Source organism: Dasypus novemcinctus, chromosome 31, assembly GCF_030445035.2.
Source record: "Dasypus novemcinctus isolate mDasNov1 chromosome 31, mDasNov1.1.hap2, whole genome shotgun sequence".
NCBI classification, from domain to species: Eukaryota; Metazoa; Chordata; class Mammalia; order Cingulata; family Dasypodidae; genus Dasypus; species Dasypus novemcinctus.
In genome coordinates, this window is record NC_080703.1 from 24,239,084 (window position 1) to 24,262,458 (window position 23,375).

Here is a 23,375-nt window from a genome sequence, read left to right on the forward strand (position 1 = left end):
TCAGCTCTGCACAGGTCAAGGAGGCCTGGAGTTTGAACCACAGGCCTCCTGTGTGGGAGATGGATGCCCTAACCACTGGGTCAAGTCCACTTCCGGCAGGGGAAGATTTTATTAATCAGGTGGATAAGATGACCTGCTCTGTGGCTAATGCTCAGCCTCCTTCCCCAGCCACTCCTGTCACTGCCCAGTGGGCTCATGAACAAATGACCATGGAGGTAAAGATGGAGGCTATGCATGGGTTCAGCAACACGGACTTCCCCTTACCAAAGCTGACTTGGCTCCAGCCACTGCCGAGTGTCCAATCTGCCAACAGCAGAGACCCACGCTCAGTGTCCAATATGGCACCATTCCTCAAGGTGACCAGCCTGCTACCTGGTGGCAGGTTGACTACACTGGACCACTTCCACCACGGAAGGGGCAGCGATTTGTTTTAACTGGGATAGACACATCCTCTGGATAAGGGCTTGCATTTCCTGCATGCAATGCTTCTTCCAAAACTACCATCCATGCACTTACCGAATGTCTTACCTACTGCCATGGCACTGCACACAGCACTGCTTCCGATCGAGGAACCCATTTCACAGCAAGTGATGTGCAGGAAAGAGCACACGCCCATGGAATTCACTGGTCTTACCACGTTCCCCATCACCCTGAAGCAGCTGAATTGATACAACGGTGGAATGGCCTTTTGAAGACTCAATTACAGTGCCAACTAGGAGGCAATGCCTTGCAGGGCTGGGGCAGTGTTCTCCAGGAGGCTGTGCATGCTCTAAATCAGCGTCCACTCTACGGTGCAGTTTCTCCCATAACCAGGATCCGAGGGTCCGGGAATCGAGGTCGGGCCTGGCCCTTACCCCCCTGTAATCCCAGGGCTGACCTACTGCCCTGGGGTGTGCTGGTAGGATTGGGAAACCACAGCCAGGCGTGTGATTGGCTTAAGCCTCTGGGTACGGTTCCTCGCCTCGCCCATCTGTCCTGGTTGGTAGCCCCAGCCAAGCAACACGGGGCCTGCCCCGCTGCCCTGCCCCCCTGGACTGTCCGTTGGCGGCAGCCGTTCTTCGGTGGCGCAGGGGCTCTCGATTGCGCGTTGGTCAACTGCGTGTGAGCTGCTGTCACCTGCACGCCGGCTGGCGGTGAGGGCTTAGCCCACGCCCTCCCGGTGCCTGCGTTCTGCTGCCACGGAGATGCGCCAGCAGTGGTGGCCTTCCCGCCGTTGGCTAGAGCAGGTGGCCTGCTGGACCCAGCCAGCCTTACCCTCAGGGCTCCGGGGCTGAGAAGGGCAGAGGCCCCCTGCTGAGGGACTGCCAGCAGCCCCCACCCCATCCCAGCCGCCGCCCCCTTTCCGAGGCCTTGCTGGGGTCCCGTACAGCCCTCTTAGGCTCCTGATGTCGGCCTCTGTGGGCAGCATCCCTTCTCCAGGACCCCACTAGGGGGAGGCCAGGGCGGCTGAGCCTGAGCGAAGCTGAGCCAGGCTGGCCCTCGGCCCTCAGGCCTAGACAATAGAAGTCCCGAGCCCTCCACCGACTCCTGCAGCACCCAGGACAGGGCTGGGCCCGGCCGTTTGTCTCCAGGGCAGAGTCCCTTCTCCATCCTACCTGTTTGGAAATATTGAGCTACACTAGTAGTCAAGAGATTCCCATGGGAAGTGGACTTGGCCCAGTGGTTAGGTCGTCTGTCTACCACATGGGAGGTCTGCGGTTCAAGCCCCAGGCCTCCTTGACCCGTGTGGAGCTGGCCCATGCGCAGTGCTGATGTGTGCAAGGAGTGCCCTGCCACACAGGGTGTCCCCCGCATAGGGGAGCCCCATAAGGAGAGCCGCCCAGCGCGAAAGAAAGTACAGCCTGCCCAGGAATGGTGCTGCCCACACGGAGAGCTGACACAGCAAGATGACGCAACGAAAAGAAACACAGATTCCCAGTGCCACTGACAACAACAGAAGCAGAAAAAGAACACGCAGCAAATAGACACAGAGAACAGACAACTGGGGCAGGGAAGGGGAGAGAAATAAATAATAAATAAATCTGAAAAAAAAAAAAGTACTTTAAAACAAAACAGAAACAGACTGTATGCTCCCCCCCCACCCCACCCTGGGAGCATTTCCTTGTTTCCTTGTGAGCTGCTGGCTCTCCACTCCAAACCCTCTGGCGGAGCCAGCCCGTAGACCCTGTACCAGGAGTTCCTCTGCTGAAATGGCCGTAAGGGTCTCTGCCCACTTCTTCAGGGCCCAGAGCTCAAGGCTCAGACTCCATGGAACTGAAGACTTAAAAGAACTCAGAGGTGGAAGCAGCTGTGGCTCAAGCGATTGGGCTCCCGTCTACCATAGAGGAGGTCCTGGGTTCAATTCCTGGGGCCTCCTGATGAAGGCGAGCTGGCCCGTGCAGAGAGCTGGGCCACACAGGAGAGCTGGGCCACACAGAGAGCTGATGCAACAAAAAAGAGACACAGAAGAAAGACAATGAGTGACAACAAACCAGGGAGCTGAGGTGGCTCAAGCAATTGGGTGCCTCTCTCCTACTTTGGAGGGTCCCAGGTTCAGTTCCCAGTGCCTCCTAAAGAGAAGAAAAAAAGAGAAGACAAGCAGACACAGAAGAACATGCAGTGAATGGACACAGAGAACAGACAGTGAGCACAAGCAGCAAGTGGGAGGGGGAATAAATGAATTAAAATAAATCTTTAAAAAAAAATAACTCAGAGGGAAGCAGTTGTGATCCAAACAGTTGGGTGCCTGCCTACCATACAGGAAGTCCCAGGTTTGGTTCTCGGTGCCTCCTTAAGAAGACGAGCAAGACAGTGAGCTGATGTAACAAGATGACACAACAAAGACACACTATGAAGAAACACAATGAGAGATAAGTGGGAGCAGAGGTGGCTCAAGTCATTGGACTCCTCCCTCCACATGGGAGGTCCCAGGTTCAGTTCCTGGTGCCTCTTAAAAAGAAGACAAGCACACAATGAGCAGACACAGAGAGCAGACAGCGAATGCAAAACAATGGAGGGTCGGGTAAATAAATAAAAATAAACCTTAAAAAAAAGGACTCAGAGCTTGGAGGTGTTTGGGCTGAGAGATTTTATGAGTTTACCAACTCAGGGCTCCCATGAATACTATTGCATGCAAATTTGGTATTGGACGGGCCCTTTAAGCCAGCTGGGTGTCTTGGGTCATAATCTCTGAAATCAGAGCCTGAGAGAGGAATCCAGAGGTGCCTGGTTTACAGAGGGAGGCTTTCAGGAGGAAAGGAGTTGGGGAGGCAGGCGGGTCAGGGGAAGGGGTGAAGCGAGGAGGTGTCTTCAGCTGCGTTCTAGCTCCCCCTGCTCCCACGGGGAGCTCTGGGGCCACAGAGTTGGTCCTGGGAGCTGCCCCATGCTGCTCTGGAAGAGTCATTGGCTGCAGGCTGTGGCATGGACAGGCATGGTACGTAACTTCCCTGGGGAGACTCCCTTCCACCAGGGCGGTTTTCTAGAGAGAGGGCTGGCCAGGGGCTGTCAGCAGCCCATGCCACAGCAGCCGGGGCCTGGGAACACGGGCCTGGGGAAGGACGTACGGCCAGGGGGCATCCACTACAACGGAGAACTCCGTTGCTTTCTGGTAGCATCGATTCCGTGGAGCGATGGTTTCCCAAGTCAGCTAATTCTTGTGATTTTTAAAAAATATTTATTTTTGGAGATTTGGACCCGAAGGGTATCAGGAATGAAAAAAAGAGGAAAGGGGGAAGGAACGAGCGAGAGAGCTGGGATCAGGGGGTCTGCGAGTAATAACCCCTCAGACAACTTTATTGTTTACAGGAAGCTCTCTATTTAACCCAGTGTACGTGACAACAAGCAGGAACATGTAGCCTACGTGACATCAAGCAGCATTACCCATAGTCTAAGGGATTTCAAAAAATCTTATCTCAAGGCACAAAGTCTAAGTGTTCTATTCCCTACAAAAGGTATGTGCTCATCTTTTCTTTCAGCCTTTAACAGCTACATCCCATTTGCCGGGAACTCTTAATGACCGCATTCCTTACGTTGCAAGCGTAGCCATGGAGACAGCATGTCTCTCCTTGAGAGGCCACTGTGCCTCAGTTTCCAACAATATATAATCTGGGAAGCAGCTGTGGCTCAGTCGATTGGGCTCCTGTCTACCATGTGGGAGGCCCTGGGTTCACGTCCCGGGGCCTCCTGGTGAAGGCAGGCTTGGCTGCCCCCGCAGAGAGTTGACGGCCCACGCCCGCGGAGAGCTGGCACAGCAAAATGACACAACAAAGGGAGACAAGCAGACACAGAAAAATGTGCAGCGAATGGACACAGAGAAGAGACAACAATGAATGGAACAAGCCACGAGGGGGGAATAAGTAAATAAATATTTTTAAAAATATATATATATATATATGTATTATATATAATCTATTCATAAAAGGGGCCCTGCTTGAAGGAGCGGGCTGAAATTTAAAATTTGTAATGATACCTAGGCAGGTAAGCCTGAGGTGAGAGCAGGTGCCTCAGCCACACGCCAGCCTGGTCGTGGGTCCACCAGCAAGGCTCAGTGCCAGCCTGGAGTGGTGTGGCAGGGCTCTCCCTGGAGCAGAGGGACTTGGCCTTGACCACTTCTCCTCAATGGCCGAGGCCTTCGTTCACTACCATTTTCTCCCCACTCCGTGTTGCTCTTTCCCTAGTTTGGGTCCCTAGAATCCAGCCCTTGGTCTCGCCACGTAGCCTTCCAAACTCTCGTTGGAGTCCACGCATCCTTCCATGGCGCCCATTCCCACTGGGCATTGGGTAATGCCTGGTGTGCCTCTCTAAGGTTCTCAGTATTTAACTGGTTGTTGCCCTAAATGTTGGCGCAGCACCCTTCCGAGCTAGGTTTGGTTTCCTTGGCCTTCTTAGGCTGAGTTCCACGTACACCTTCAAAGCCGCATTTTCTCTCGGGCCACTTGCCCCCCTAAGAATATAATCTGTGCCCTCCCGTTGTGCCAAGTGGCCACCCCGCCAAGTGGTGCCCCTGTGAGTCCCACTTCTGTCCTTCCTAAGGAGCTCTGGGGTTCCGCCGGCCAACCGACCCCACTCCTACCCACTGTCCTGGCATCACGTGGCCTCCATCATCCCTGCTCTCTCCTACTTCCGGGCTCCGTGGTCCTTGTGGCCTCTCCCCCCTGGTTCCAGCTGGGGCTGCTTATCCTCCCTTCGTGCCCGGAGAAGGAGAGAAGGACTGCTGGCCAGAGCAGCACGAGACAGGCAGCCCAGGAACCGAGAGACTCCAACTCTTCCGCCATGACTTGCCCTTTTTCTCTTCCTTGGAAACGTTGCCTGGCCAAGGGTGCCAGTCCCCGAGGGTTAGCACAGGCTCAGGAAAACCTTCACACTCTTCCAGCTGCAGGGCTCTGCCTGCACCTCCCGGGCTGGAGAATCAGCAAAGTGGTTGTCCCCAGGCTTGACCTCACGTTACCAACCCTGCCGCCACTGAGGCCAGCGGCGGATGTGCCACGTTCTGTCTCCCCTCCCTGGTCCGACCCAGCCCTGGAAGCAAGCACGTGGCCCAGGGAGGCTGAGAAGGGAGCTGTGATGACCCAAGCCGGGAGTCGATTCTTGGTTTGTTTGTTTTTTGTCTTGATTTTTAATAACTCTGTTGAGGTTTAATTGACGTATAATAAACGGCACCCATAGAGAGGACGCAATCCTATGAGTTGTCACAGATGTATGCACTGATGGAACCACCACACAGACCAAGACAGAGAGTGTTTCCATCGCCCCCGAGTCTCCCCTGTGCCTTTTGTTGCCAGGGGTTTATCTCACTCGCTCTTCCTAGGCCTGGAAGGAGAAATGGCTGACTCCAATTTACAATAGGAAGACGGAGGCACAGAGAGGCCAAGCGACTTGCCTGTGTCACACAGCTGGACTTCAGACCAGGCATGTCTTATTCCAACATCCATTTGCTTCCTCCAGAAACCCAAAGATCTCTTCCTTCCAGGGACCTCTAACCTTGAAGGAAAGCAAGGTGTCGGGGTAGCCTGTCAGCTCACTTTCAAGCCACTTGTCCCCTCAGAAAGTCACTTTGCTAGCTTCTTTTCTCTCTCATTTATACAGGCTCTCTCTTGTTTTCTTCAGCTAACATCAATTTCTGTTTTGCTCCATCCTTTGGACTTGATTTTCTTACCAGCATAAGACGTGCGACTGAAACTGGATTTAGACTGTCCTTGTCACTATTGCCATATTTGTTCAGAGGCTCATTGGACCAGTGGTTATTTCTGGTTGTCTGGTTGTCTTTTTTAGGATTACTATTTTTAAAGGCTGTTTAGCCAAGACCAGAGGGAAAAAGAAGGCATCTGTGGGCTTTTAGAATGCAACAACTTTTTAAAAAATAATAATTTCGAAAAAGATGAACAGTGCCAGCATCGGGAGAGCCCCGGGATTCTGGGCTCCAGTCTCACGTCCTTCAGCCCCTGACCACGTTACACCCTGATAAGAAACTCGGGCAGTGCACAAGTGAGCCTTCTCCTTCCCCTCCCACAGCTCAGCCTCTCTGTGCTCTTCTGTTTTCCAGCAGCAGCAGTTAAATATAATCCTACAATGAATGACCTGATTTTTGCCAGGAAAACTCATGAGGTTTCCATTTTCTGGATGTGCTTGTCCAACTCCAAAAGCCACGTGTTGTTTTGTGAAGACTGTCGGGAAGGGGAGAGGCTCAGAAGGTGACGGGGGGACATCTGAGTTGGAGAGTACAGACTCAGGAAGGCAGAGGGGAAATGAGAGAGCCCTTCAACAGGTGAAGAGCTGGGCTTGTCCATCCTGCGGGCAGAATTTCAGTTTTGGTTGAAATTCAAGGAAGAAGAAACTTTACTTGGGATACTTTCTCCCGAGTGGACTCTTCATAAACATTCCTTGTCCTTGTCTTCATTTGAGGTTTCGGGAAAACCTGTGACATAGTGAGCACCTGTTGGTGAGCCAGGACCTCGGCCGGTGGACCTGGGGATGCAGAAGGAGCTTGGCTCAATGCCTTGGGCTGCTGTCCAAGGATGCTCTAGCCCCGGGGAGCTCTGGAGGCAGAACCTCAGAGCCACACACACTGCCGGAGCTCAGGCTGACCTTAAGGATCCACAGCAGAGCAGGTCCGCCCTGGCCAGAGTGGGCGGCCCTGTCCTAAATTCTCAGCTCTAACCCTGTAGATTAGGCCAGTGTTTCCACAATGAAAAGGGGTGTGGAGGGGGTGGAGAAGAGGGGAGAACAGGGATCACCTCCTGCCCCCATTTCAAAAGCCTTTTGGCTTGGTAACACATCTAAGTTCATGGGATGTGTTACAAGGAAAGAGGGATTTAGCAAACGTTGACTGTGCCCAGCTCGGGAACTACGAGGTCCTGCATCACCCTTTGCCTCTCTCAAGAATCAATGATCCCCTGGCTGCTGGACTCCCACAGTGAATCAAGCTTCTACTATTCACTCGTTCGCTTGCTCGCTTACCTGCTCATTCATTCATTCAACAAATGCACATGGAGTGTCTACCGTGTGCAGGCACTATGCTGTGTGCTGGGCCCGCAGAGCCAGGGAGGACTTGGCCTTGTTCCCAGAGAGTTCCTGGGCAGTGGGGGTGGGAGTGGGTGGGGGAGTTGAACAGGCGGTGCAGTGAGAGCAGGGAGGCGTGATGGGTTTGGGGTCTGTGTTAGTCAGCCAAGGGGGTGCTGATGCAAAATACCAGGAATCTCTTGACATTTATAAAGGGTATCCATTTGGGGTAGAAGCTTCCAGGACCAGGCAATAAAGTGTAAGTTACTCCCTCTCCAAAGTCTGCACGTGTTGGAGCAAGATGGCTGCTGACATCTGCCAGGGTTCAGGCTTCCTCTTCCTCCTAAGGTTCTGTGGTCCCGGCTTCTTCCAGTATCAGCTGCAGGCTGGGATAAGTCTCGTCTCTCTCTCCCAGGCTCGTTTCTCTCCAGGCTCAGTTGCTCTCTCCAGAAGGCCAGCTGTAGACTATCAGGCTAACGGCTCCTCTCTCTTCCTGGGACCTCTGCTGTGTCTAGTGGAACCTTCTCTCTTTCCTCACGTGTCTGCTTCTCTGTTCACTTCCAGGACTCCAGCATCAAAAACTCCAACTCTCTCCTCTGCCTTGTCATTTTCTCTGTTGTGAGTCCTCACCCACCATGGGGGCGGGGCCTCGAGATTCTACTGAATGGCCAAATCGAAAGTACCAATCTTAAGTAAAAGTGAAACTTCTGAATTTAATCCAATCTAACATGCCCAGAGGAGCAGGCCAGTTTACAAACAAAATCCAGTATCAATTTTTGGAATTCATAAGCAATATCAAACTGGTACAGGGCCCTAGCCAGCCCAGGTGGAGAAGGCTGCTGTTCCCACTGCCTGCTGGGTAACACATTACCCTTAGACTGAGACCATTGACAGTTCAAGCACCATCAAGATCTAAGTTAGCTTTACCCTGTCCATTTAAGGGTGAGAAGTGTCTCTGAAATACTTTTAGCCAGTCTCCACATCTTGAATATCTTTCATTTTATCAATGAGAGCCCATTCCTAATATTTATCATGATAGTAATAGTCCACATATTTCATCAATAGAAACTCATTTTTGATATTTCGAGTTCTAATGAGCAAAGTAATAGTTTTGATCAGGATGCAGATAATAGAAATGTTTGTTGTAGCCACCTCTGGAATATCAGTTTCCTGACAGGAATGCTGACTTTTACCCTTGGACTGTTGAATTCTTAATTGGAATGTCAGTAGCAACTGGCATACAGCTTAATGTGGGTAACACACGAATACTATATAACACAGAATATTCTGGGAATATTTTGAAGATCAGATATCTTAAGAAGAATGAAATGCCAACTGTCTTTATAATTGAAAGAGATCTGAACTAGGCATAGTATTGCTGAATTACATTTTGTTTCCCTCAAAAATCAGTGTCGTAGCACTTTTGTCTAATATTCTTGAACATTCTAAGGATAAATTTTAGGGAAACGTGATTTAATTTTTAAAAATTTTATTGTAGTAACAGACAACAGGGAGAAGGGGGTGAAGGGAATAAATAAAAAATCTTAAAAAAAATAAAAATAAAATTTTAAAAATTAAAATTAAAAGCAAACTGGGAAAGTGGATGTGACTCAAGCGATTGAGCTCCTGCCTACCACAAGGGAGGTCCTGGGTTCAGTTCTTGGTGCCTCCGGAGAAGACAAGCAAGACAGCGAGCAGGTGCAATGGGCAGGTGTGAAGCGCTGATACAACAAGATGATGCAACAAGGTAACACAGAGAGGAAAGACAATGAGAGACACGACAAAGCAGGGAGCTGAGGTGGCTTAAGCAATTGAGCGCCTCTCTCCCACAGGAGAGGTCCCAGGTTCGGTTCCCAGTGACTCCTAAAGAGAAGACAAGCAGACACAACACACAGCAAATGGATACAGAGAGCAGACAGTAAGCACAGACAATGAGGGGGGCAGGATAAATAAATAAAACAAAACAAATCTTTAAAAAAATGGCAAAAAACAACAACAACAAACCAACTAGTAGGTCTGTGGCCAGAGAGCCAGGTAGAGTTCAGGTTCTTCTGAGGTGAGCCCAACCTCAGGAAAAGATGCAGGGGCCAGGGAGGCCCGGTGCTGTCACCCATCTGCAGCTGTGCACTCAGTCCACAGGTAACGTGTAGCCAGTAACTGGCCTGAGAGCAAAAATGTGCCACCGGGGCTTCTGGTCAACCAAGACTCTCCAGGGTTCCACTCCCCTTCACCCTACAGAATCTTTGAACAAATAGCAAAAACTGGCAGAGCCATCTTCCTCAAAATTCCAGAAAACATTTAAAGGGCTGCAAAAAGTGGGTAAGTGCTGAACCAAGAAAATGCAGCTTCAAAAAATGGTAGGAGGGAAGCAGACATGGCTTAGGCGGCTGAGCTCCCACCTACCACATGGGAGGTCTGTGGTTCGATTCCTGGTGCCTCCTAAAGAAGTCAGAGAGCTGGTGTGATGGGCAGGTGTGGCAGGCTGACACAACAGAAGATGCAACAAGAGACACAAGAAGAAAAAACACAATGAGAGACACAACAAAGCAGGGAGCAGAGGTTCCCAGTTCCTCCCAAAGAAGACGGCGAGCTGACATGATGGGCAGGTGCAGCGAGCTGGCACAACAAGATGATGCAACAAGAGACATGGGGAGTAAAAACACAATGAGAGACACAGTAAGGCAGGAGGCAGAGGTGCCTCAGGTGATTGGTTGCCTCCCTCCCACATCAGAGGTCCTGGGTTTGGCTCCCAATGCCTTCTAAAGAAACAAGGAAAACAGACACAGCTAGTGCAAACAACGAGGGGGTGGGGAGAAATAAAAGGTACAACAAAAAGGTGGGGGGACAGAAGGGTACAGGAACAGTATGTGTTTATGCTATTGAAGTTAAGTTGGTATCAGATGTGTTTGTTATAGATTTATGATGTTAAAATTTAACCCATGGTAACCACAAAAAAAACATGAACAATATATACAGGAAGAAATGAGAAGGTTCTCCAAATGATACAATACTAAAAAATCAAATAAATATGAACGTATTCATTAAAGGAAGAATTAAGAGGCAGAAAAGACATAAGACTTACAAAGACCAAATTAAAAAATGGCAGAAGAAAGCCGTGCATTATCAGTAGAGGCTTTAAATGTAAATGGATTAAACTCTCTAGTCAAAAGACAGAGATTGGCAGATCGGATTAAAAAAAGCATGACCAAACTATATAGTGTTTACAAGAGAATCTCTTTAAATTTCAAAACATAAGTGCTTTAAAAGTGGATACTTTACATGTTATCAGGGGCCAGGGTGGGGGTAGGGAATGGGGAATTAATGTTTAATGGATAAAAAGTTTCTGTTTGAGGTTGTGGAAGAGTTTTGGTGATGGTTGTGGTGATGGTAGCATAACATTGTGAATGCTGTTAACATCACTGAATTATGTATTTGAATGTGTTTAAAAGGAAAAAGTTTAGGTTGTATATATTTTGCTACATAGCATTTTTAAAGAAACCCATAGAACAGTACTACACAAACAGTAAACCCTTGTGTAAATTATGACTATAGTTAATAGTATAATTATAATATTGTTTCATCAGTTGTAATGCAAAGTGTTAACAATAGGGAAAACTTTGTGTATGAGGGTATATATGGTAACTATTTTCTGCATGATTTTTCTGTGAACCTGCAACTTCTTTAAGAAAAATAAAATAAAAAAGGATAAAAATTAAAAACAAATTGGCAGATTTGAGGCAGAAATGATCTTTCAGACACCTAGAATGCCAAGTTTCTTTGCATTAGGACTTAATTTTAAAAGATTGTGCTCACCTCTCTGCCTCTTGATAAAAAGGCTTCTTGCAGTGGTGAAGAGAGGGAAAAGGTGTCCTTTTGCCCTAATCCTGGTTTCCCAAGACTCGCCCAGTCCCGGCTGGGTATGCCCCCTGCTCCATTTCCACAGAACACATCCCGTAGCATCCCATGCTCTGGGCAGTGGGGGTACACGTGATTGAAACATCATTAATACAATCTGGAGATTCTTAAATTCACCCCAAATTTCCATGAGTAAGTGTTGTTTAGGCAATGTTCCTTTATAGGTTCTTGGTGTGAAATGGTTAAACCTTAGGTACAGAGGATGGTTCCGTTGCTTCAAAGAGAGAGGGGAAGAGATGGAAAAAGGGGGAGAGGTGGGGGAGCCAGGGAGATGGCAGGGGCCAGGTGCCTCAGCAACGCTTCTGAACTCACGAAAGACACAAGTGGATTTTCAGTTAGAAACCCCTGAAGTGTGGGCTTCATAGACAGTGTACATCCAGGTTAGCCACATAATTTTCATGATGAAAATGTGGGGGCCTTTCTTTAAAAAGCAGGAGTAAGCATACTTAATGAAAGGTACTAAGATAGAAAGCTTTTTCCTTCTTCTGCATCCTCTCACTTCATCATGATTTTTAAAATTTGCTGTTTAATGTCTTTCTAAGAAAAATGTAAGTTGTTGTTAGCATAAATTTACCCTTCATCTTTATGTTGTGTAATGCCAGCTTGAAATGCGAATATAGGGAAGTGGATTTGGCTCAATGAACAGAGCATCTGCCTACCGTATGGGAGGTCCAGGATTCAAACCCAGAGCCTCCTGACCATGTGCAGTGCTGATGCGTGCAAAGAGTGCTGTGCCATACAGGGGTGTCCCCCACGTAGGGGAGCCCATGTGCAAGGAGTGCGCCCCGTAAGGAGATCTGCCCTGCGCGAAAAAACTGCAGCCCCCAGGAGTGGCGCCGCACACACGGAGAGCTGACGCAGCAAGATGATGCAACGAAAAGAGACACAGATTCCTGGTGCCGCTGACAAGAATACAAGCGGACAGAAGAACACACAGCGAATGGACACAGAGAGCAGACAACTGGGGGATCTGGAGGGGAGAGAAATAAATACAAATAAATCTTTTAAAAAAAAAAAGAAATGCAAATATAGGGGCATTTAACTTAAAGGCAAGATCACTGAAAGTACACAATTTGTATTTCATAACTTATAAATGCATGTGTATTTCATTCTTGCCAGAACAGTCGAAATGCTGCACAAAACTAATTCAGCTGTTTTTGTTTTGCTTGGTACACGCATTCTACCGACTCTGTCTTCAAAGAACTGACAGGAGCGGATGGGGCTCCAGTGGTTGAGTGCCTGCCTCCCACATGGGAGGTCCTGGATTTGGTCCCTGGTGCCTCCTAAAAACAAACAAACAAAAAACAACAACAAGCAAAAACAGATGGAAAAAACAACTCAGAGGAGCCCATGTGGCTCAGTGGTTGAGCACCGGCTTCCCACTACGGGTCCCAGTTCCATCCCCAGCCTGGTACCTCAAAAAAAAAAAAAGAAGAAAAAGAAACTATGGGTAGCCCTAGCTTTCCCTCTCTTTCTGTAGTTGTCGAATACAAGAAGGAAATATAAGTAACTGTTTCCTATAGCTGCTAAAATAAATTACCACAAACTTAGTGAACGATACCAATTTATTATCGTAGAGTTCTGGAGGTCAGCAGTCTAAAATCAAGGTGCAGGCAGGGCTGCCTGCCTTCTGGAAGCTCTGGGGGGAAATCCCCGGCCTTCCGATGTTCCAGCTTCTGACGGCCACGTGCATTCCCTCTCCACCTTCGAGTCCAACAGCGTGGTATCTCCAAAGTCTGTCTCTTCCGTCATCGCATTTCCTCTCACTCTGACTCTCCTGCCCCCCTCTTATAAAAGCCCCTGAGATTAAACTGGGCCCACGTGGCTCATCCAGGATCATCTCCTCACCTCAAAAGCCTTAACTTGATCACACCTGCAAAGTCCCTTTTGTAGGAAAGGAAACGTATTCACAGGTTCCGGGGCTCCATGGACATTTTTGTGAGCCATTCTTCAGCTTGCCACAGATAGGGTTCTTTGAGACATGTTTTTTTTATTTGTTTGTTTTTTTAAGAATGCCATTGCCTATTTTTTTTTTCCCTAAGACAGTGAAATTTATTTTGTCAAACATAAATAAGATCCAATAAAACGATGCTTCAATATTTGAGCCTGAAATCAAGATGCGGTTTCCAGTCACCTGCCAGCTGCCTTGGGTTCTTTTTTTTTAAATTGTGGATTTTTTTTATTATCTTTTTTTTTAAAGATACATAGATCACACAAAATGTTACATTAAAAAATATATGAGGTTCCCATATACCCCACCCCACTGCTCCCACATCAACAGCCTCTTTCATCACTGTGGCACATTCATTGCACTTGATGAAAACCGTTGGAGCACTGCTGCCCTGCATGGATGACAGCTTACGTCGTAGTTCACACTCTCTGTTCACAGCAAGTTCTGGTTCCGTGGAAAGCTCTGCCTCGCAGGTCTATCAGTGCCCCCTTTACCCAGGAGTGGATGTAACCCTGTCCCTTGTGCTCCCTTTGAATCTTGCTGACTCCCACGCGTCACGGGTCCCTCTGCTCCCGGGGCATCGTCAACACAGCCCACAGATGGGGTGGAAAGGAACAGCAGGGCTAGGCGTATGGCACGCATCTCCTTCATTCGCGTGCATGCCTCATTGCCCCATCAGATCTTACTTGCAAAATGCAATTTAAAGATAAAACTAATAAGAATTTCAAGGTGGTGACAGTAGAGCAGCAAGCCACGCACAGGGGCTTGCTCCCAGCCCTCCGGTAGCTCGTTGCCAGTGTATCGCTTAGCTTTTTCTGCGTAATAGACAACCCCCCAAAAATGAGCGCCTTGACACAATAACAGCTTATTTGGTTCCAGAGGCGGGCAGTTCAGGCTGCTGTCAGCTGGATAGTTCCTCCGGTCTTGGCTAAGTTCACTCAAGTGAATGTGGACTGGGCCCTGCTGATCTTGGAAGGCCTCCGCTGGGGCGGTTTGCCTCTCCTTCGCCAGGTCTGTCGTCCTCCAGCAGGTGCTCTTGGCTTGCTCACACGGCAGCTGGCAGGGTTCTGAGAAAGTGAAAAAGCATGGGAGGCCCTGCCGCCTTCGGTGGGCCAAAGTAACCATCAAGGCCATTCCATACCCAGGGGATGGCGAAATGGGCCCGCCCCAGGCTGGAAGAACCACAAAAGCACATTGCACAGGGACTTGACGCAGGGAGGAGGGGAGAACTGAGGTCATTTCTGCGGTCGTATGCACAGCCAGGCAATCCACACACCTGTGCAAGCAAACAATGTGACCGCATTAATGTCCACAGACTTAAGGCATGGCCTTCTTCGATTTACCTTTGGATCCAGTATGAGTCGTTGGGTACGTTTTAGAGAGAAGTCATAGTGATGTTTGTTTCATCATGGCGTTTTTAAGAAAAGGAGGGTACTTAATCTAAAACCTAATGCTGGGGGGCAGAAGTGGCTCAAGCAATTGGGCTCCTGCCTACCACATGAGAGGTCCGTGGTTCAGTTCCCAGTATCTCCTAAAGAAGACAGCGAGCTGGCACAACAGGCAGGCATGGTAAGATGACACAACAAGAGGCACAAGAGGAAAAATATAATAAGAGACATAACAAAGCTGGAAGCAGAGGCTCCTGGTGCCTCCTGAAGAAGACGAGCAAGGCAACAGGCTGACACAACAAGATGGCACAACAAGAGACACAAGAAGAGAAACATAATGAGAGACACAACAAAAGCAGGGAATGGAGGTGGCTTAAGTGATTAAGGGCCTCCTTCCTTCCTACATTGGAGGTCCTGGGTTCGGTTTCTGGTGCTTTCTAAAGACACAGCACAGTATATTATATATATACATTGCTGTGGTCTAGGACTCCTGTGAAGAAAAGCTGAATAATTGGGGGGGGGGGGGGAAAGAAAAAGATAGGATGTGGAATTTTTTCAAGTCAACATTCTTTATCTAAGTTCTTTATCTAACTTTATCCAAGTTCTTTATCTATCCTTTAAGCTCATCGCTATATGCCATTCCCTAGTAAGGGACCATGAAATTATATTGGGCTTCAAATTTCGGGGAGTTCTGGATCACAGAGTGTTTCAACAATGGCAATGGAGGGATACTGGTATGGGGTACCAATGACAGGTGATATATGGCTGACAGGGAGCTGTACAGAACATATGTCCAGGGTGCATGGTAATGTTTGGATATACTCATAGTGGCAACAATTAAAAACCACAGCAGGGGGGGTACTGGGTTCCTGGCCAGTGGTGCTCTGTCGTGGTCCCTAGGGGAGCAGCGACAGTCTCCCAGGTACAGTGGGGGGACCGGGAGGGAGTGAGGGTTCAACAGTGAGCCCCTGATGCTAATGACTATGCTTGTGAGCTGATAAACCCAAAATAAGAACAAGGCCTAGAGCAACATTGTGCCTGGGAATTTCCTCCTGTCAGCCTTCATGTTACTCAAATGTGGCCAGTCTCGAAGCCAAACTCAGCATGTAAATGCAATGCCTTCCCCCCAGCGTGGGACATGACACCCGGGGATGAGCCTCCCTGGCAACGAGGGACCACTATCAACTACCAACTGATGATGCAACTGGAAAATGACCTTATACGGAAGGTTCAATGCGGATCAGCAGAATATCCATGTCTACATAAAATACCATGACTTTAAAATGCTGTTTGACCTAAAGTAAGGGGGAAATGGAAAGGAGAAATGAGTTTATATGGCTACGAGTTTCTAAAAAAGAGTCTGGAGGCTGGCAGAAGGTTTGCCCTCATGCACAACGGAGCAGAGTCAGAGAGACAGATAAAGCAGATACAACCCCCAGATATTGGTTCCTTTGAGGGCTAAAGAGACCCACGGGAGTTATGGTCATGGACGATGGGGTTAACTACCAGGGCAGATGGCCCCTCTTTGGAAATGGTGTTTATGTGTGATGAATCTGGACTCAGATGGGATCTCCCTTCATAAGACTTTCATGCCAATGGGTGCTGGAGGTGCAGTTAATGTTGGGGTTTAAGATATATTTAGGGGATTTGAATCTCTGGACTGACAATGTGATAGCCAGGTCCTGAGCCTCAACAGACTCCAGCACCTACAATCTGATTTATTGGACTTACCACACTCAGCTAAGATGGAGTTGAAGAAGGACAACCACCACACCATGGAGCCTAGAGTGATTACAACTGAAAATGGGAGGATTGCATCCAGCATCCAGGTGGAATCTGACCCTCCTCTTGACATAGAGGTGCAATGGACACAACCAATCCAATGTCCACATAGAAGAGGTGGCATTGGAATGGGAAAAGTGGACATAGTGGACGAAGGGTATGAGGAAAGGCAGGAAGAGATGAGAGGTGGAGGCGTCTTTGGGACATGGAGCTGCCCTGGATGGTGCTTCAGGGGCAATCACCGGACATTGTAAATCCTCACAGGGCCCACTGGATGGAATGGAGGAGAGTATGGGCTATGATGTGAACCAATGTATATGAGGTGCAGAGGTGCCCAAAGATGTACTTACCAAATCCAATGGATGTGTCATGATGATGGGAACGAGTGTTGTTGGGGGGGGGGGAGAGAGGGGGTGGGGGGATGGGGTTGAATGGGACCTCACATATATATTTTTAATGTAATATTATTACAAAGTCAATAAAAAATAAAATTAAAAAAATAAAAAAATTAAATAAATAAATAAATAAATAAATAAATAAAGACACAGCACACAGCAAGTGCAAACAACGAGGGGTGGGGAGAAATAAGTAAATCTTAAAAAAAATAAAACCTAATGCTTATTCAGCATGATGGATGAGAATTTATACATACAAAAGCTTTAAGGGAGGGGAAGTGGCTCAGCGATAAAGCTCCTCTCTCCCACATGGGAGGTCCTGGATTCAGTTCCCAATGCCTCCCAAAAAGAAGGCAAGCAGACACAGAGAGCAGACAGCAAGTGCAAACAAAGGGTGTGTGGGAAATAAATAGATAAAATAAACCTTTAAAAAAAGAAAGCTTTGAAATTCAACATGGTAGGTCTCAAGACCTGTGATTCTGTGCCAAAAGTTCTATGAGACATTTGGTTCACGAGGGACCGTAAGTACCAGCGCGGTATCAGGGAGGTGGCTGTCACTCAGTGCAGGTTTGTTGAATGAAGACTGGATGCATGTAGTACTTGGAATGACAGTGGAGCATAGAACGAGGAATACGGTAAAGCAGAGAAAGGCAGGGACGCAGCCTGGCCCAGGCCTGAGCCTGCATCTGAAATCTACAAGGCACCTAAGAACGGCCCAGCTCTCTCATGTGCTTTTCGTTTGAGGATGTGTGAAGAGGGCATCACGGGGTGGAAGGGTTCCCCTGAAATATTTCATATAAGCATAAAGCATCGATGCCTTTGACGCTGATCAGAGACGTTTGCTCTTCATCGTTCTTTTCCACGTCTCGTTGAGAACACAAGGGTATAGGCTTAACTTTAGGAATCGATCAGTCAACTGGTTGGTTGGTTAAACTCTACAAGTCATTAACTGAGCAAGATACAGAGTCTTATTCTCTAAGGTCCTTTCAAAATGAGTCAGATGCCCGCTAATCCATTTTTAGAGCTCAAGCAAATCAGTGTTTTTAAAAATACATTTTTACTCAATCATAACGTACATACAAATCGTAAGTGTATAGTTCAATGAACTGTCAAAAAGTCAACGCAGAAATTTAGCCACCACCCCACTCAAGACACACGACATGGCCTGCACCCCAAAAGCCTTCCTTGTTTACAAACCCTATATTACCCCCACACCCAGCCACCATCCTGACTTCCAGCATCATAAATTAGTTTTGCCTGTTTGGGGACTTTTTGTAAATCAGATTTTAAAAAACCACAAAAAAAAAACAACAACAGCTTTTAAAATACTTTCAAACTTACAGGTCAATTACAAAAATAATATAAACCACATACAGAAAACTCCAGCATACTCCTACTCCCAGCTCACCCACATACCCAGAGCCGCCGATCTTAGCATTTGCCCCATTTCATGTGATGCTCTCTATCCTCGCTCCGTTTTCTTAAAACTTGAGTGTAGGTCGCAAACATCATGAGCACTTAATACTGCCATGTACGTTTCCTGAGAAGAAGTCTCACTTATATAACCACCTTAAGTGCAGTTATCAAGTTTTTAAAAAAATTAACCTTGATATCACGCTTATGGTCTAGATTCCAATTTTTTCATATGCCCCAATCATGTCCCTTAGGGCCTTTTCTCTTCCCTTGTTAGATCCCATCAATGACCATGTATTGCATTTAATTATCAGTCTCCCTAGTGGCTCTTTTTTTTTTTTTTAATTGTGGGAGCATATATACAACATAAACTTTCCTGCCTCAACCTCTCCCAAGCGTACCGTTCAGTGGGATTAATCACGTTCACAGTGTTGGGAACACCTTCCATTACAAAAACTTGCCCTAAATTCGTTTTACATTAACTCTCCATTACCTCTGCCCCTGCCCCTGGCAAACTATACTCTTTCTGTTTCTCTGAACTTGCATTTTCTCTGATATATTCTTTGTAGTTATTATGGGGCTTAAATTTAACATCCTAAATCTGTAACAAACTCATTTATTTTGATACCAACTTAATTTCAATAGTATACACAAACTATGTTCCTCTACTCCCCTGTCCCCCACCTTTATGTGGTTCTTGTCACAAATTACATGTTTATACATTGAGTCTTAAACTACAGATTTATCATATTTTATGAATCTGCCTTCTAGTTCGGGCAGGAAGTGAAAAATGGAGTTACAAAGTAAAAACACAAAGTATTGGCGTTTATATCTACCTACGTTGTTTCTCTCACTGGAGATACTGATTTCTTCATGTGGCTTCAATTTATTGTCTATTGCCCTTTCCTTTCAATCTACAGAACCCTCTTCAGTATCTCTTGAAGGCTTGTCTAGTGGTGACAAACTCCCTCAGCTTTTGTTTATTTGTTAATGTCTTAATCTCTCCCTCATTTTTGAAAGGCAGTTTTGCCAGATGTAGAATTTTTGATTGGCAATTTTTTGCTTTTAGTTATTTTAATGTCATCCCACTTCCTTTTTATCTCTGTGATTTCCAAGGGGAGACCAGCCAGCACTTAATCTGATTGAGGTTCTCAGGTACGTTAAACATCGCTTCTCTCTTGCAGCTTTCAGAATTCTCTCTTTAGCTTCAGCATTTGACAGTTTAATTATAATATGCCACTGTGTGGTGTTTCAGTTCATCCCGTTTGGAGTTTATTGAGCGTCTGCAATTGTGTATATTTATATCTTTCCTTAAATTTGGGGCGTTTTCAGCCATTCTTTCTTTGAATATTTCCTCTGCCCCTTTCCCTCTTTCTTCTCTTTCTGGGACTCCCACAGCCATATATTGATATGCTTGATGGTATCCCACAGATTCCTCAGACTCTGTTAACTTTTCTTCATTCTTTCTTTTTTCTGCTCCTCAGAGTGGATGATTTCAATTGCCTTGTCTTCAAGTTCCCCAATTCTTTCTTCTGCCAGCTCTAATCTGCTGTTGAGCCTCTTTAGGGAATTTTAAATGCCTGCTACTATGGAATTCTGCTCTGTTTGGTTCCTTTGTCTGTGTTCACCTGTCATTTTCCTAATTTCCTTTAGTTTTTTGTCCATGTTTTGCTTTGGCCCTTTGAGCATATTTAGAACTAATCTTTTAAAAGTCTTTGTCTGGTATATCCCAAGTGTGATCTTCCTCACCAATGGATTCTAATGCTTTAATCTTTTCCTTTGTCTGGGCCATTGCTCCCCATATGTTTGTTTTGTGACTTTGTGTAAAACCTGGGCATTTTGATTTTTTTTTAAAGGTAACTGGGGCTAGGAATTGAACCCCAAACCTTGTATGTGGGAAGCCGGCATTCAACCATGAGTCACATCAGCTCCCTTCTTTGATTTTTTCATTTGTTTGCTTGTTTTTTTGTTTTTAGGAGGCATGGGGGACCGAACCCAAGACCTCTCATGTGGGAAGCAGGTGCTCAACCACTTGAGCCACCTCCTCTCCTCCCCTTTTTTATTGGTTTCAGGGCTGGGGATTGAACCTGGGACCTCCTAATTAGGAAGCAGGCGCTCAACCACTTGTGCTATATCTGCTTCCTTTTTTGTTTTGTTGTTCTTTTGCATTTTGATATTTTCTATTCTTACTGGCATTTAGACTTTGAGGCTTCTACATTTATATCCAGTAAATATTATGATAGAACTTTCCTTGGTTACCAGGCACTAATAAAAAATTTAAAAAGGAGGAGGAAAAAAGTAAACACCTTTCACAGACTTTGTGATGAACTTAAGCAAGTGCTCTCCTTCAGGGCTTATCTATACTATGAGTTTAGAGAATAACTCTGGGCGCAACACGAGGGGCCTCCCAGATCCTTTCTGTGCATGTGTCTTGTTTGGGCACCCCCCCCCCCCCCCGTTTACATGGACACGAAGGCCCCGCTTCCCTAGGAAACCGTTTCCCCACTGCCCTGGGCACGGCCAGCTGTCCCTCGCCCAGGCAGCCCGACTTGCCTGCTCTACCGCCGGGTTCTGCAGGAGACCTCTGTGAGCTGCCTTCTACATGTGGGGCAAGTTATGGGATGGCACGTCCCTCGGGCCACCACCAGACAGAGTGGGCAGACATACCTGCTCCCAGTATCTGCACACGGGCTCCTCTGCTCCCTCCAGAACCAGGACCGGGGATCCGTGCTGGGAGCACGGGCCATCTCCACGCTGACCCGCTGAGGGGTGGAAATCAGAGCCCACCACTTCTAAGCAATCTTTGTCATGATTCAGCACTTGCCCCATTACTACAGTCCTGTAACTGTTCTCCAGAGCTTTGACGAAGATGTTTCTGCCAGTTCTTGCTGGTTGTTCTGCAGGGGAACGGAGCCCTGAAGCATCGTCCTCAGTCTTGAAGTCCCAGTGTGTGCTCTCTGGGTCTGACTTCTTGTGTTCAGCATTATAGTTGTGAGATTCATCCAGGTTGTTGCCGGAAGCAGGGGCTGGTTGATATTCATGGGTGTACAGATGTTCATTGTATGACTATACTGTAATTTCTGTATCATTTCTAGAATTAATGGAACATTTGAATTGGTTCCCATTTTGGGTTCTCATGACCATTCTTGTACACATCTTTTGGTTCCCATGCATATACATTGCTGTTGAGTGTATACTTGGGAGTGGAATTGCTATACCATGGAAGATGCATATATTCAATTTTAGTAGATAATGCCCAAACAGTTTTCTATAATAATTGTTCTGATTCCCATTCCCAACAGGAAGCACATCTTGACAACACATGATACTGTAACCTATTTAATATTAGCTGTTCTGGTGCTCTACGGTGGTATCTCATGATGACTATAATGAACATTTCTCTATTTCTAATGAGGTGGGGCAGCTTTAGAAATGTTTGAAGACTATTTAGATATCTTTCTGGATGTGTCTGTTCAAGTATCTTACCAACTTTTCTATGGTTGGTCTGCCTGTTTATTTTTTATTTGTTAGGAGCTCTTTGTGTTCTGGAAATACGTGTTGCAAATATCTTCTCCAACTCTCTGGCTTGCATTTGAATTCTCGTCATGGTGGCTTTTGATGAATATAATTTCAGAATTTTAATGTATTCCAATTGTCTATCCTTGTGCCAGTGCCACGATATTATAAAGAACTCCAGTTTTCTTCCTCCCTATGATTGCCTTGTCTTTTCTCAGCCGTGTGCATTTTCATAAATTTTAGCCTCAGTTTCTTTGGTTTTTAAATTAGTTTTGCATTAAATCTATGTAGATCAATTTGGGCAGAACTGACAACTTAACAATTTTGAGTCTTTCATTACATGTGTATGGTATATGCTTCTATTTGTTTAGGTCTTTAATTTCACTCAGCAGTATTTTGGGCCTTTTCATTTGGAAGTGTTGTACTTCTACTGTTAGATTTATTCCGAAGTGTTTGATGCTATTATAAAGGGCATTCTTTTTAATTTTTGTTTTACATTTATTGCTAGTATATAGAAATGTAGTTATTTTATATTGACCTTAGACCCACTATCCTTGATAAACTTGCAGATTAGTTTTAATGGTTCATATATAGATTCTTTATTTTTTGTTTTTTATTTATTTCTCTCCCCTTTCCCCCACCCCTGCCCCAGTTGTCTGTTCTCTGTGTCCATTTGCTGCATGTTCTTCTTTTTGTCTGCTTCTGTTGTTGTCAGTGGCATGGGAATCTGTGTTTCTTTTTGTTGCGTTATCTTGCTGTGTCAGCTCTCCGTGTGTGCGGCGCCATTCCTGGGTAGGCCGCACTTTCTTTTGCGCTGGGTGGCTCTCCTTACGGGGCACACTCCTTGCACGTGGGGCTCCCCTATGCGGGGGCACCCCTGCGTAGCAGGGCACACCTTGTGTGCATCAGCACTGCGCATGGGCCAGCTCCAAACGGGTCAAGGAGGCCCGGGGTTTGAACCGCGGCCCTCCCATGTGGTAGATGGACACCCTAACCACTGGGCCAAGTCCACTTCTCTAGATTCTTTTCATTTATCTGTGATATGCAGTCATATCATCTGTGAATGATAATAGTTGTATTTCTTCTGGTCTGGTCCTTATGCTTTTATTTTTTGTTTTTTAAGATTTATTTATTTATTTCTCCCCATCCCCTTGTTGTTTTGCACTTGCTGTGTCGTTTGTCTTCCTTGTTTCTTTTTTTTATTCCCCCCCCTCGTTTGCACTCACTGTCTGGTCTCTGTGTCCATTTGCTGTGTGCTCTCTGTGTCTGCTCATCTTCTCTTTAGGAAGCACCGGGAACCGAACCTGGGACTCCCCCATGTGGGAGAGAGGCGCTCAGTCACTTGAGCCATCTCAGCTCCCTGCTTTGTTGTGTTTCCCACTGTCCCTCCTTTTTGTGTCTCCTTGTTACATCACCGTGTTGCATCAGCTTGCCATGCCTGTCGCACCAGCCCACTGTCTTGCTCATCTTCTCCAGGAGGCACTGGAAACTGAACCTAGGACCTCCCATGTGGTAGGTAGGAGCTCAATCACCTGAGCC

At 46.8% G+C, this 23,375-nt stretch overlaps 1 protein-coding gene across 1 annotated transcript in view; it reads left to right on the forward strand.

The window, feature by feature from the left end:
- The window catches only part of SUSD5 (sushi domain containing 5), an 83,262-nt gene that overhangs the window by 54,361 nt on the left and 5,526 nt on the right, over positions 1–23,375 (forward strand). The window lies entirely within an intron of this gene.